We start from the raw sequence: 14896 nt of genomic DNA, 5'->3' as shown, positions 1-14896 counted from the left end.
CAGTTTTTAATGTGGCCACAGCGGCGTGGGCTGACTGCTCCTCTCAATGATACCGCTGCTGCCGCCGCTGCTGCCGCCGCTCCTGCCGCCGCTCCTGCCGCTGCCGCGCTTGCGTTTTCATCACTGCACGTTTTCTACCTAACAAAACTAGTAGTGAATGTACCTACATAAATACATTCATACGGGCAAACAATGCATAAGTAATTCAGATATGATAAGGAACAAGACTGTCTACAATGTAAGACACATACCTCAGTAACTACGGTATTATTAACTGCACAATCCAAATTCTGTTTGTTTTGCTTGTTGTTGTAAGAAAGAGTGAAAACACAGTTTCACAGACCTACATCCATCATTCTCAGCTCTTTTATGGAGATGAATAATGAATATGTAGCTTCATTTAAAGTTATAATATAGGTCAAATTTGCTAAGGTTTCCAAGAACAAGATGTGTATATTCTTAATAAAGAGCCTTATTATCATAAACAAAAAATTACTTGACACGAAATGAATGCTGTTCACATGTTTTTCTTCTCAGTTCTAACAGTTTCAGATTTGCTGTGTAAAAGAGGAAGCACAGTTATAAGGGGAGTTTAGAGAAGGCTTTATTCTGGAGTATAAATTGATGCATGTGTCTTGTTTAGCAGGCACAACAACTGAAAACCATGTAAGTTCACCATTAATACTTGTTATGCTGTGCTGTTTCTGCTTCATTTCAGCGCACACCTGCTTTGCCTTTGCAAAGTTGCTGTAAATATTATTACACCAGAGACTTGCTGTTGCCCATTTTGTCTCTAAATTGTATGTTATTTTTAAACTCAATATTTATTCTAATGGAGTTAAAAGGCTTTTTTGGGGGGCAGGTAAAACTGAATAAAAAAACCTTTTCAGAGAGATGTCAAAGGTGATACAGGGCAGAGCTGGTCCGAGGTATAAGCGAGGTATAATATCATTAGGTGCATATATATTTCTGAGTAGTGTTTTTTTTTTAATTCAAGTCCAGTATCACCACACTTAGTTTTTACTTTGAATATGAAAGTGCAAATTAAAACTAGGTCATGTGATCTTACTTCCCTCTAATGCAACCCCCCCCCCCCCCCCCCCCAAAAAAAAAAAAAAAAAACATGAGTGACACTGGTTTGAAGTTAACATCACAGCTATAATATAATTAATTTATAGAAGTACATTTCTATCAATAATAGTCAAGCACAGGCGACTGCTGGGTGGTGAGAGGGGAGCCCCGAATCAGATTCAGCTTAGGGCCCCATAAATGCTTGGGCCGGCCCCGATGCTGGGAAAATCAAAGCAGGACAAAAGTGAGGGACAAATGCTCTGCTCTCCTATAACTACAGACAAAGAGCTTTTGAACAACACACTGTCAGTGGTCAGACATATTCAAAAAAACATTGGTACTGCACAGCAGAATCTGATTAATATTAATGCTGTTAAAGCCGGCGTCTGCCACCTCACAGTCATGCATAATGCATTGTGGACGCACAGTGCTCATATAAGGTGCTAATGATGCCATATTTACAGTCTGCCACGCGAGATACACTATAGCATCCACTTAGAATGGAGCACCACACACTTCTGTAAATGACGTGTGAATGCTGCTATGCAGAATCTGTGCAATTTACTGTACAGCAGTAGCAGTCACACTGCCCCCATGTGACGACTTTCATCCCTGACAATTCATCCGGAGAGAATGAATGGGTTTGGACTGTGTGTGATCTTATGTTTGTCTGTCCTGTCTGGACTGATTCACGACATACTGTACATAATATGGATTTTGACAGTTAAATCCGCATACATCAGTGTAATGATCGTGTGGGACAGCAACACAGTTATATATTTATATTTAAAGACCTTTAGTCACCGTAATCACACACATTAAACACAGTAAACAAACATATTTTTGTCCATGAACATGATAGATTATTGAAGTTTAGATGAAAAACCATTTGTTAGGGCTGTGCCTTCAATTCCAAAACAATTATCGTGAAGAAATGATTGCATAGTTATAAACATCTAGATTGGCACTGGATGCTTAAATTGCATTAAAGTTGGTGGTTTATATTTCTCCTCCTGGTTGTGGGTATCGGTTTGCAAGAGTAAAACATGTGTGTCACTAATAATTTATTAAGAAGCATGGAGAAAAAATAAGTCATTTTCAGGAATACTGCAAATAAAGGAGTTTCTGTAATTTCTTTGTCTTGTTGGCCTACAGGGAGATGATACATTTAGAATGAATGCCATTGTCTATTCATTGAACTTGAGCTGCACACAAAGCTTTTATATGGCTTCATCAATGCAAACATTGTTGCTGCAGTGTGATATATTATGTCTTTATTTTCTTCTTTGGGCCTCGATGCTGTGAATTCTCACAGGAATACAGAGTGTTACACCAGTAAACTCTGGGGACTGGATACACACACATACACACACAGAGTATTATAGAGTGCTGTCTCTGTGGAGTGTGAATACATTTTATAGTGGACCGATATTTGAGTTACACGCGTTCACAGGCTGATACAAAACAGATATAGGTCACAGAATGTGAGTTTGGAGTACATTGTTTTATTGTTTCATGGAGAACACAGTAACTCTATACAGATAAGACAGACAGAACAAAGAAAAAACCCCATAATATTAACAATGGAATTCATGCCTACACCCTAGTTCATGTCACACATTTTCACAATGGGGGGGTTAATTCCAACACAAATCTAATAGTTTTCAAGGAATAATTGATAAAAATTGATCCTGAAAACAATGTCTTCACTGCAGCCCACGGTACATGAGGGTTTGTGTGTCAGCATTTGTCAGTATTGAATTGTAACATACATTAACTTGCATTTAACTAATTTAAGAACAGAACATTAGTGCAGCAAAGTATGAAGTGATTGCTAATCAATTACTAAACTCCAACTACAGTATTTTAATAAAGTAATGAGTTTGAGTGTTTTGTTTTTTTTGTTTTTCAACCTATTAATATAAAATATGTGCTGCTTTCTTTGTTCCCTTTCCATTTGGGAAACACTAATCCATATTTCTCCACCCTTGTATGACTCAAACAACTAATCTAATAACCAAAATAGTAATAATGGAAAAATAAATCGAAAAAAATAATTGTTAGTTGCAGCTCAACAATGTAGACATAGATTATATTACTGCCTTTGGTTTGCTATTCTACTGTTGTTATAAACTCACGTCATTGTGTGTGCAGTATTATTTGTTGTTATCTGTTATTGCATAAAAAAAAATACTCTCACCTTTATAATATTGTATATCCTAAATCAGAGATCTCAAACATGTGCCCCCCCCCCCCCAATTTCTTGCAGCCAGCCACTTAATATCAAGATATAATGACTTATTTCTTTACGTGTTTTTGTTTCTTAATTATTAGATTTATTGTGTACTATGTATCTCTTTTATTTTGAAAATCTGAGAAAATATAGAGGCAAAATATTATTGTTGTGATATCATGATGGAAAATTATCAATATAATTTTAAGAGCATGTCCACCTCTACTGAACTGTTGCTTTTTATTTGTAAAAATTGGGACTTTATTGACCAGACCTTGACCTTTATTGGCTCAGTGGCCTCGAGGTCTTTTGAGTTTGAGACCCCTGATATAAATTGTGTACTATTATATATCTATATGTCTTATTTATATTATATTTTGCCTATTTTTGTTTCCATTCTTGATTCCTTTTTATTACATTTTACAGTTGTCATTTGTGCTGCTGTGTCAAATTAAATGGGAGAGGATTTAAAACACACTCCAAAACTGTGTGTGCAATTTTATTTTGTTAACTGCATTTGCACTGTATTTTCTTATCGAAGCAAAATCAACATGAAATCATGAAGAACACACTTTTCCACAACAAGGAGACTAGTGGCAAGGAAGCACTAGTGTCACCTTCACCTAGAGTCCTTCGAAGTTCCCTACATTTTTCCTGAAACCTGCTGGTGTGTGTGTGTGTGTGGACTGTGGAGCGCAAACACGTCGTCAGTGCGCAGCTGCCCACTCAACATGGTTTGATGCTTGTATGGTGGATGTACCAGCAGCAGAAACTATAGTAGAAGAGCAGGGAGACTTCTCTTTAACCCAGTAAGTGTTCACTGTGTGCTGTTGCCTTCACGCCGGTATAGTGTGTCGCTCATGTGTGTGTGTGTGCGGCAGCTTGTTTGTAAAAACAAACAAACAAACAAACAAAGGACAACATAGAAACAAAGTGAGCGAGTGCTGTTGTTTAGCCAGCTGTTTTGGTCATGGAGGTTAGCTGCTGGCTAACAGCGGCAGCAGCTAACGTGAACTTAGCTAGCCGAGCGAGAGCAAACAGCAGCGTCGGTTTGTGAAAAAGCGGAAAATGGAAGGTAAAAACCTCCGCAGTTTGTTTTTTAGCGCCTGCGGCCAGCAAGCAGCGTCGTCTCGCAGACGCTGTGCGGCTTCACACATCCTCCGGGAGCTCGTGTATTGATAGAGTCAGCTGTGATGTGACATAAGGCCGAAGCTGGAATGATAACGCCATCTTTCGCTGTTAGTGCTTCAGGTTGTTTCCTTCAAAACTGACTCAACTCCGTTATTTAGCTTCGTGCGAGTAAATAAAATGTGTATAATTAATGTGTGGGTCCGTTTTTTGTTGTTTGGTTGTGACAACTATTGTCAGGCAAACATTTTAAACCCTGTATCCAGGGAGTTTTTAAAACTTATCCCTGTTAATATGACTTTAATTTGTTGCTACCATTGTTTAATTAAAGTGTAAGCTGTATTTTTATTACTGTTCTCATATTTCTACAATTGGGCCCATTGTTTTTATTTGTATTTTGTTTAATTTGACTGTGCAATGTTGCATAATGTATTTGCAAATCTGTCAGCTGACTGATGTGTTCTTACATATTCATGCTTTGTGTTTTAAAGGCAGCTTTATTTATTTATTTATTTATTTATTTGTATAGCACATACAAGGGCAACTCGATGTACTTTATGTGAAAACAAAATACCAGACCCAGAATTAGATGCATTTACAAAAGAAATGGGGGAAAAAAGGTCTTGTCTGTGGCAGTGGGAGCTGTGTCTGTCAGGGAGTCTCCGATAAATCACTAATACTGAAGCAGTTATGTGTCCAGCACTTACCGGCTAATAATTCACTTCAGTGTTTATAACTGTAAATATCTGTTTGCAGTTCAATTTATTTAGGCTTCTCATCGTCATACACCAGTGTTATCCATACTTTTTGACTTAATTCACAATGTCGATCACAACAACAGCAAATTGTAGTCAAACATTTTTGACTACTTTCACTAAAGTGAGATATACATGTACATGTACATGTGATAAATTACATTATTTATTTAATACATTTTAAGGCATGAAAAAGTTATTTGGCGACACAGATTTTCATACAGTGCACCATCGTTTCCTAAAATTGCCAACAATGAATAGTGATAAAAAGTATTAGATAACTAATAAAATAATGATATTAGCTAGTCAAACCCATAGTGTTTAATTATTACCATCACATCAGTTAAACCAGTATCCATATGAAAGATTTTGTTCTTTTTATTATCATTAGATTATTAAGTAGTGCCTAATATTTGTTCATAGCTTCCAGATATACTTGATTACCAGTAATGAAATCTGTTCTGTGATATGAATTGATTGATTGTTTACACATTCTGTCACTGCAAACGCCTTATTAAAATATAGTACTAAGTCAAAGTAGATAAATGGAGCGATAAAGTATTCATGGAAAGAAGTAGCACTTAGATTCCCCAGCCATGTGTTTGGACTTTGTTGTTGACATGTTTTTCTCAGGAGCATTAGCAAACGTAATCCTCTGCTTATAGCTTCTCAACATCATATGAACGTGACCAGAAGGTCTCGAGGTGAAAAGGTCTTTAGAAATACATGGAAAAATTAAATAGAAACACAGCTTAAATATGTGGGTCACAATTTTTCTCATACATGGAGTTTATGTTAAAGATAGTTTTTAAGTCTCCCACAGCTTCCTTAATAAAGATGCCAGTGCAACAATATCCCTTCCGTTGAAAAGGCTGACCCACATTTTCAGTTTTAGGAATCTGTTTATTTAAAGACAAGTGGAAATCTCTTTGTGTTTGTTTTATTCTGAAAGCTGGGTCCACAAATCTTGTGCTCTATTTTTAATGTAGGCCTCGCATAAAACAAATAACTTGTCAACAAGTCTCTGTTCATCCACTCTTTCATGGGAGAATTAAAGCCTGTTATTGGAAACTTTGTCTAACATTATTTCTCAATGTTTCTCTCTTATTAGCGCTTCTTGAAGGCCGACAGGTGTCACACCATCAACGTCTGGAAACACATCGTCGTCTGGAACTCATCTGAAGAATTTACAGTGAGTATCCAGAACAAACATTTCCCACACTCGCATACACCCGCGTCTCAAATGAATATGCTACACACACACACACAGAAACACACACCCATGACCACAAAGGATGCTTCCCACATCAGATTCTAAAAGCAGTGTACAAGTGTTGGAGCAACTCACACATGGACAAATTACACACAACCAGTTTTAGCCATGTGCTGGAAGCTGCAGGGTTAGATGTGAATGTGCGGTTATGACAAATTAGTAGCGACAAACCATTGCATGTATTTGTTTGGTATAGCTGCTGCTGGGCTTTGCCTCCTACTCTCTCTGAATCATCTTGAAGTTGTATGTCTCTTTCAGTTGAGGCCACCAGGGGGCACTCTTTAGCTGCCCCATCTTCAGCTTTGTGGTTATTTAGCACCGTTTATACAGTAGGCTTTGCTGTGAGATGCCCCTGAATGAACACAATTGTTAATTAAGGTGTACAGTTTTAATTTGTGTTAAAGGATCCACTGGATATTGGACAGGATTACTGGACAGACTTTTTATGCTTATATTCTTGGATCTGTTTTGGACTAGGGCTGCAACTCAAGATTATTTTCATAATCTATTGGTTGTTTGGTCCAAAATAATGATCAGTGTTTCCCAAACGTCGAAATGATGATCTTTTCAAATGCCTTGTTTTGTCCACAAATTGAAATTCTTCAATTTTAATGATTTCTTTGTAAAAATAGGGCAAAGAAACCAGAACATTTTTACATTTCAAAAACTGAAAAATCAGAGAGCTTGTTGCAAACTGATTAATAGATCATCAAAGTAGTTGCTGATTAATTTAATTTTTTGATTTAATTTGATCGATTAATCAATTAATCATTGCAGCACTATTTTGGACTTTGTGTTTTTGTACTAAATGAACATTGATACATTTTTAAAGTCATTACTTTATAACAGTACTAGTTGCCAGCTTAGAGTTGAGACTGAAAAATGATCTTTATACATTGCCGATAGGATGCATATTTTTTAGTGATAAGATCAAAAGTCTTGATGAAAGATGCAGCTCCTTATTGTGGCACATTAAAAAAGAAATGACAAGGACTGTATGTTGGGAGTTTTTAAATCATTCATGTGAAATATTCATGTTTTTCTCCATTCACGATTATCCCGATAATCAAAACTCACCACAATTTCTCTTTATTGTAAGTGATTTTTAATCACTGGGATTAACAAACTAATTTGACGATGGTTTAAACGTAAAGGTTAATGGTTTTAACTAATGCTTTAAATCTCTTTACCTCCACTAAAGAGGTTATGTTTTCTCTTGTGTTTGTCTGTCTGCTTTTGAGCAGCGTTACTTGAAAAAGTAAAGGACAGATTTTGATGAAATTCTCTGGGAATGTTGGCAAAAATGATAAGATTTAGTTTGTAATACTGTATTGACATTGTTGGAAACTGAGCAGCCTTAGTGGAGAAGTGCTTTCCCTTGTTTTTAGCCAGTGATTACAGCAAAGAGAGGAAGCAAGGATGGTGATGGTGGTCTAATTATGATGCTGCCATGCACCATCAGCAGCATTAAAGTCCTGATCACTAATGGGCCACTGGAGTGCTTTCACACAGCAATTAGCACAGTGAATACTCAGAGATACTTAAACAGACTTGGGAAAAAGAGCTTGTTATCAAAATAAATCAACAAACTAATTTGGTCTTTTAGCCATGAGAGTGTTATTGCTTAGATACCAAATGGCTTGTACAACATACCATTTTAGCGCAGCAATTATTCAAATTGTTTTCAAGGAAATGGTTCAGTTATTAATGTAAAATTGGTCTGTCGTGTGATTTGTTGTTGTTTTTAAATGCAGCAGTGAGGAAGTTGAGCCCTTTTTTTTTTTTTCACAGAGCAGTCATTTGTCCACTTTCTGCACCGTAGACCGAAGCCAAGTCTGGCCTGCTGATTTAGACTGATAAATGTGTTGCACTCTAAAATCCACTGCCTTGATTGTGTCCCAGTGAACACTTAGGTTTGCTTTTAACACACATTTTTCCATTTTTCTTCCCCTCCCTGTCAACCCCTTACCATCTTTATCTGCTTGTTATATCTGTGCCCTCCTCCTTCCATCCCATATGTCTCTGAATCCCTCCATCCTGGCCTCCCAGCTCTTACGAACAACTGGCTCAACACAGCTGGCTTCAGCAGCTGCCTGCCATCTCATTTTTTGGCCCATCTCCAGCTGGACAAGCGTTCCCATAGAGCTGTCCTTTTGTTAGCCGGTCATTTTGTTTCTATATCAGTCGCTATGCTATCTTTGTGTCACCATGCAACACAAAGTATTTAAGTAACAGAAACCCAGTGTTTTCTTGATGTTTAAAGTTTTTAGGACGCTGTGGTGGCCGAGGTCAGTCTAAAACAATAGCTTCCTTCAGTAGCATAGAGTCTCTTGGAAGAAAGCAACAGAAATGCTATTTTCCATGTCAACATCTATTGTTTCTTTGTTTTTTTAATGCTGTGTTGCCTTCTGCTGACGACATCAGTCCATTCATTTCCACTGCCTCAGAATGAAACCCATGTGTCATCTGCGCCATAACCCTGATCTGAATTGTCTTTTGTCCATCTGCTGATAATATGCTGTACTCTTCTCTGATCGGAAATGCTGGCGTTAAGCTGAGGGAAATATTCCCTGAGCACAAAGTGGCAAAGGAAAGTGAGGTAATGCATGAACAGTGTGTGAAATTCAATTTTTGTGTTGGATGGAAAAAGGTGGTAAAGTATAACAGGGCTTTTTTTTGTTGCACTGGTTGCATTGGTGCCCCCTACGGACACACAAAAACACACATTTAGGTTTAGAATGGTAAAGCTTTACTTGGTAGGCGGAGTGTGCGCTGTGACGTTGTACCAGTGCATCCACAATGAACGATGACACCGAGCACAGCACAACACAACACACAACAATGAAGGTTTGTGGCTGTTTGTCTCATCAAGGCGTCAAGATTTGTACGAGAATAGACTGCAGGTGTTGAAGAGAAAGACAGACTGAAAAAAGAGGAATTGATGTTTATCAGCTGGCTGTTGTAGGTGGAACCGGTCTAGCTCCACCGTGACCGTATGGTACCATTTTACTCTGGTACATTGTAGTGTGTACATATTTTAATAAAGTTTTATTTAGAATAATACACAGCGTGCATGCTCAGTGTCGTCTTCTCCAGTTTTGGAGATGAATATATTTCCTTAAACAATGCCGTGTTTACAGAAAACCTTTTTCAAAACGATAAAGAAAAAGAATGTTTAATTTTGTTCTGTTTCTGTATCAACAAGGAGGGAGATGATGTTTATACTGTGCCTGCGTTTACCAATAGAGAATAGTGCGAGCAAGATAATGCTATCTACCGAACTTGAAAACTCAAAAAGATTGCCTTTCTTTCATTTATTTAAACTTCAGACAGTCAAGCCTAGTCTACACTAGTCACATTTAAAAGATGCACATACTCAATGTGGCATTTGTTGCCAGACCCCCAGTGCAAAGACCTACAAAAATAGAGCGCACATAATGAATATATATAATGTGACATAATGAAAATGACAAAAGACCTCATCTTTTTGTTTGCGAATCACTATGTTGATTCATACTATTGTGCATTTTTTTTAGTGGGTATACGGAAATCCTGGCTCTTTTGTCATTTAGGTTGTTTTCACACCTAATACGAAACAAAACAAACCTTTTGAAATAATGTATTCCCCTCCTCGCCTGAGGCGGTGCTGCATCAAGACTAACTGAAGGAGAAGACAGTAACTACTGTTTCTGTCACCTAAGAGCAAAACATGGAGCTGCATCAAATCCTATCGGTCTTGTATTTTTTTTAAATTTTGTTTTATGCGAACATACGACACATACGTTGCAACCATGAGCGTGAGTTTGGTCAACTGTGGATGGAGAGCACAGGCTACGGGAAGATGACAGTCCACGGCGCAGACATACAAAATGTTAGACGCACCAGCGCCCTAAGAAAAAAATGAAGTCATGATCTATTTCTGTTCCTAAGTAACATAAGCTAAGACATAAGCTATTGATTTATTCAACTTCATAGATTAATAAGAAGTTGAATAAATAAGATGTGAACCCACTAATTCCTCCTACATTACACTTCAGAAGGTTGCACACCTTCATTGGCCTCATGATTCGATTCAATTATCAGGTCGACGATTTGATTCAATATCACGATGCAAAATTTTCTATGTACTTACATTTGAATTTGAACTTTTTTAGAAGTAGATAGAATTGACTGGCAGACATTGAAACTAGTGTAACCCTTGCTGGAATTGCAGTTGAGGTATTGAGATGTCAACTGGCTGCAGGACCTGTGTGACCTTTGTTCCGGTTGTTGACGTGCAGTTGTTGGTGCTGTAATCCATCATTCCCTGCTATGAGCTGGATCCTCTGCTCTGTGTCTCCTCGGGGTGGCACCGAGGTTAATCGGCGCGGGACTTGGTTGCCACTGTAGGCATGACTGCACACTTGCTGTCTATAATTCAAACTGTTGCTCGGCGCTCTTTGATGTCGAGCTGAAGAATGGAGACACTGGTGGATCTCATGCACCCTGGCACCAGTGTGCCTAATCTCTGCCTGTCTTTGTAGAGACTTTCAAATTGCGACTCAGGATGGATTTGTGTCTTCTTGGTGCTGACAGGTCCAGAGCCAGCGAGAGAGATGTCCTCCCAGCTCTGAGGAGACAAAGCCTTTCACTCTCAGGCTTGTCAGAAACTTGGATTTAGATCAGTCTCAGATAAATATTTTGCTTTCAGTAGGGATGAAATCCAATCCAGGACTCAGATTTCAAAGTTTTTGTCCTGGCCTGACTGTGAGCAGATTTACTGCTAAAGAAAAATGCTACCAGATCAGGGTTCATGCCAGACATTATTCTACACTTTATGCTATGTTTAAATAGTAACATAACTGTGTTTATCTGTTGACAAAGTAATAATCTGTCTCGTTTTTCTCCAGTATCTGTCAGGTGTGTGTCAATGAAGGCAATATCACAGCTAACCTACAATACATAAAAACTGTTATTAAAAGGTTAGTTTTAAGTCTTGATGGATTTTAACATATTTTTGTTGATTCTGGAAAAGGTGAGGTAGGCAGAACCACAAGGATGTTGCATCAGCCTCAGCTGTAAATAGTGTATATCAGTGGTTCTTAAACTTTTTATACCAAGTAACACCTGAGACTATATTAATCTCTCGAGGTAACACCCTTATTGTCAATGTTAAATTACAGTGGTGTAATTAAGCTGAACAAAGGCTGCTGACTTTTCATAGAAGGCAGATTTATTCCCAGTTAGGTAATTTGCTCTCTCATCGTCCTCCTCTTCATCACATATACTTCAGACACTGGTATTGTGACATCAGATTAAGATGGAACGAGAGGTAAGGTGGCTAGGTTTATCATTAATTACATACATTACAACCACATACCCTGTTCTATACAGTAGAACAGTATTTCTGATTTTCCTCCAAGTACCAGCAGAGCAAGCTCACGTACCACGTGTGGTACACCTACCACAGTTTGAGAACCATGGGTTTATATGATTTCAGTTTGAGAGATAAACGGGTGCTAGTTCATGTCGTGATTGCGTCTGAGTGATGTAGGACCAACCAATGGAGAGAGCCCTGATTGGGTTCTGTTGAGAAGATGATACAAAGTTACCCTGATAGTTAATCCAAGCAACAAGAAAGTTTGAACAACTTGTAACTTTCCACTCTGTGACAGATATTTATAGATGTATAGATATAGAAAAAAATAATTGTTTGTGCTAGTCAATAGTGTGTTGTGTTTTTACTGTTTTTAACAGTATTTAGATACAAGTCATTAAAATTATGCAAGGTTCACTTTGTTATTTCTGACCATTAGCTAAAGAATGAATTTGCCCAAAGACGTAGAGAAGCCCTTACTTAAAGCGATGAATGACACATATAGAGGTTGTTAACTGTCACTATAAATAAACATGATTTCCCCAGTTTATTAGAGCAGCTCACAGAAATGTAACCATCTAAATATAGTATTAAATGAAGAATTCATTGTGATGTATAAAAACGTGTAAACCATACTTTTAGATGCTTACTTAACTTTGATGTTCAGAGCACATAAAATATAGGTCATTAATGTTACGGTAAAATACATCCAGTCTGTGTAATGACCAGCACGCTGAAATTTAATGGCGCGAGGAATAAAACCTAAGTCAATTTTTTATGTTATTGCAGTTCAGATTCATTGCAGCCTGCCCTGTCTTGAATTAAATTCCCCCAGTCAGCAAGTGAAGGATCAGCAACGGGAGTTTGCCAGAAACAGTAAATCCAGAAGGAAGAGAGAATGAGCTGATCTTGTACTTCAAGTGTCCTTTACTTTGTGGGCTTGTCTTGAATCCTGGGAGATAGAGAGACAAACACAATAATGACTAAGAGAGAAATTGGTGTATGAGTTGATGTTTTTGTTCCAAACTCTGCGCCCAGAAGACTCTTTAAAATCTGTTGTGACTCACGGACTCATACATGCATGCTGTGTAATTTCATGGAAATCATTTAGGTGAAGTTCAGTAATGCAGGCTCCAGTGGCCACACCCTCCATAATTAATCCTTTCATCAGATAAAGAACCACAGGTCCCCCCCCCCCCACCTTGTTCTTGTCTTTTCTTGTTCTCATTTACCTCCAGAAGTGATGGTTCAGGTTTTTTGAAGCGTGACACACAGTCAGAGCTAAATGTACTGTGCACGGCCCCGGCGCTAAGAACCAGCATGAGACATGGAGGCATGCTATCACTTGTTTCCATGCAACTTTAAAGTGTAACTACATCAATAAACCACCTTTATCAGGTGTAAACCAGTGTATGTGGGCATCTAGTAATGTTATTTGCTGATCCAGATGCAAATCCTAACAGTTTAGTTTAAAGTATTACAAATATAGGTGACAAAAATCAGCATATCGACTGCCTCTCTGGTCAACACCATTTACTGCATTCATATTTTGCCATTTGCTTTCTTCGTCCGTGCTACTCTCTTGTCCAACCAGAGTGAGGCATGTTTTCCCAGACTCCTCCCCCTTTTATGAAAGCCACAGCTGCCGCTGCGTTGATTTATTGAATGACGAGTGTCCATCTCTTGGTTGCCATATGCCCCTTTAAGTTTGTCGGCGTTAGTTGGTTTCAGATTTAGCTGGAGCACCATTCCTTCCATCCATGTACTTTAAATATTGAATTTGTTGAGAAGGCAGAGCTGGGATTGAGTGCCACTGTAGGTTTACATTTTCATATCACTATTAAACGTCTGGTTTTACAGCACAGACAGGTCAAAGTAATAAAACACAGCAGGATGTCCCCACAACAGCAGGTTCACGATGAGTGGCCGGCTCTTGGTGACCATGAATAATCATTGGGTAATACCCACAACTGTCCAGTAGCATTTCTTGCTTGAAATGCCCACCCTTGGTTCAAATTTACCACAAACTTGGCAAACAAGACAGCAGTAGATCAGCATGTCCCATGTCCCTGCAAGCTTAAAATGCAGATTTTCTCTATGGAATTTGGTGCTGTAGAGTGAGCCGGGTAAAAACATTAGTTTGGAGTCAGCAAAGAGGTGAGATTAGGTGGCAAAACCTTTGTAGATTGTATTTGGTAAGCCTTTTATTATGTGGCTAAAATCAGTTTTTTGTTGGTAGCCATGATTTTTGTTAGCAGTAGCCTCCATGTGTATCTTTCAATACCTCATTAAATACATAACAGTGCTGAAGGGATAGTTTTTGAGTGTCACATTTTTTTGGTTGTCGAGAGAATACCACTCTGCTGTGTAGAGTCACTTCCTTTTTTTTTTTATCACATCATAGATTTAAAAGCGCTGGACATGTGGATGATCCTGCCAAGCAAACCCCGAGCTTTAGCAGACACAAGCATGGACCCTATCATGGCAACTCAGCGACCATCCATCACATCAGCTTCTATCTCAACGTCTTTATGGGCCTCGTAATTGAAAGCAGGCCGCCCCATAGGCCCTTTTCCTTATGGTTCCCCGGCTTAAGATTAAAGTAATCGATAGCGCCTGCTGCACCTCAGAAGGCATATGTGAAATATTACAGGCTCTGGCCACTGCACTCTGCTTTCAGCTATCTGACCCAGAGAGGGTCTCTCCACCCCGTTGTGCCCTGAGAAACAACCCCCCGCCTCTGTCCTTTGCATCGCCCCAGCCCAGAGCCAGGCCACATCACCGCAGCTGTCATTGTTTGTATATTTGATATAGTGACGGATGCCAAACGGGAACAGGTGTTGCGTATTAGTGCCACTATTTTATTCTGCACCCCTCTGGAAAAGACTGTGGTCAATAGAGTTGTCAGAGTGTATCAAAGTAACATGTGGTGATCTGGCTTTTTAAAGTGAGCTTTGCTACAAAGCATTACCTTTACTGTCTTCTTAAGCAAAAAGGAAGAGGCACAGAAAAAGGAAAATTAATTAATGTGGTTCAGGTGGACTGACCCAAACTAGACAGATCAGAAAGACGGGAATGTC

At 38.6% G+C, this 14896-nt stretch overlaps 1 protein-coding gene across 1 annotated transcript in view; it reads left to right on the top strand.

The window, feature by feature from the left end:
• Window positions 1-4006: 4006 nt before the first annotated feature.
• The window catches only part of disp1 (dispatched homolog 1 (Drosophila)), a 96655-nt gene continuing 85765 nt past the window's right edge, over window positions 4007-14896 (top strand). The window contains exons 1-2 of the mRNA XM_058613186.1: window positions 4007-4113; window positions 6299-6379. The gene's annotated coding sequence lies outside the window, so the exon portion shown is untranslated. The remainder of the gene's footprint in view (window positions 4114-6298; window positions 6380-14896) is intronic.

Source organism: Solea solea, chromosome 17 (assembly GCF_958295425.1).
Source record: "Solea solea chromosome 17, fSolSol10.1, whole genome shotgun sequence".
NCBI classification, from domain to species: Eukaryota; Metazoa; Chordata; class Actinopteri; order Pleuronectiformes; family Soleidae; genus Solea; species Solea solea.
Note: the sequence above shows the minus strand (reverse complement) of the source record. Positions and strands in the feature narration are given on the sequence as shown.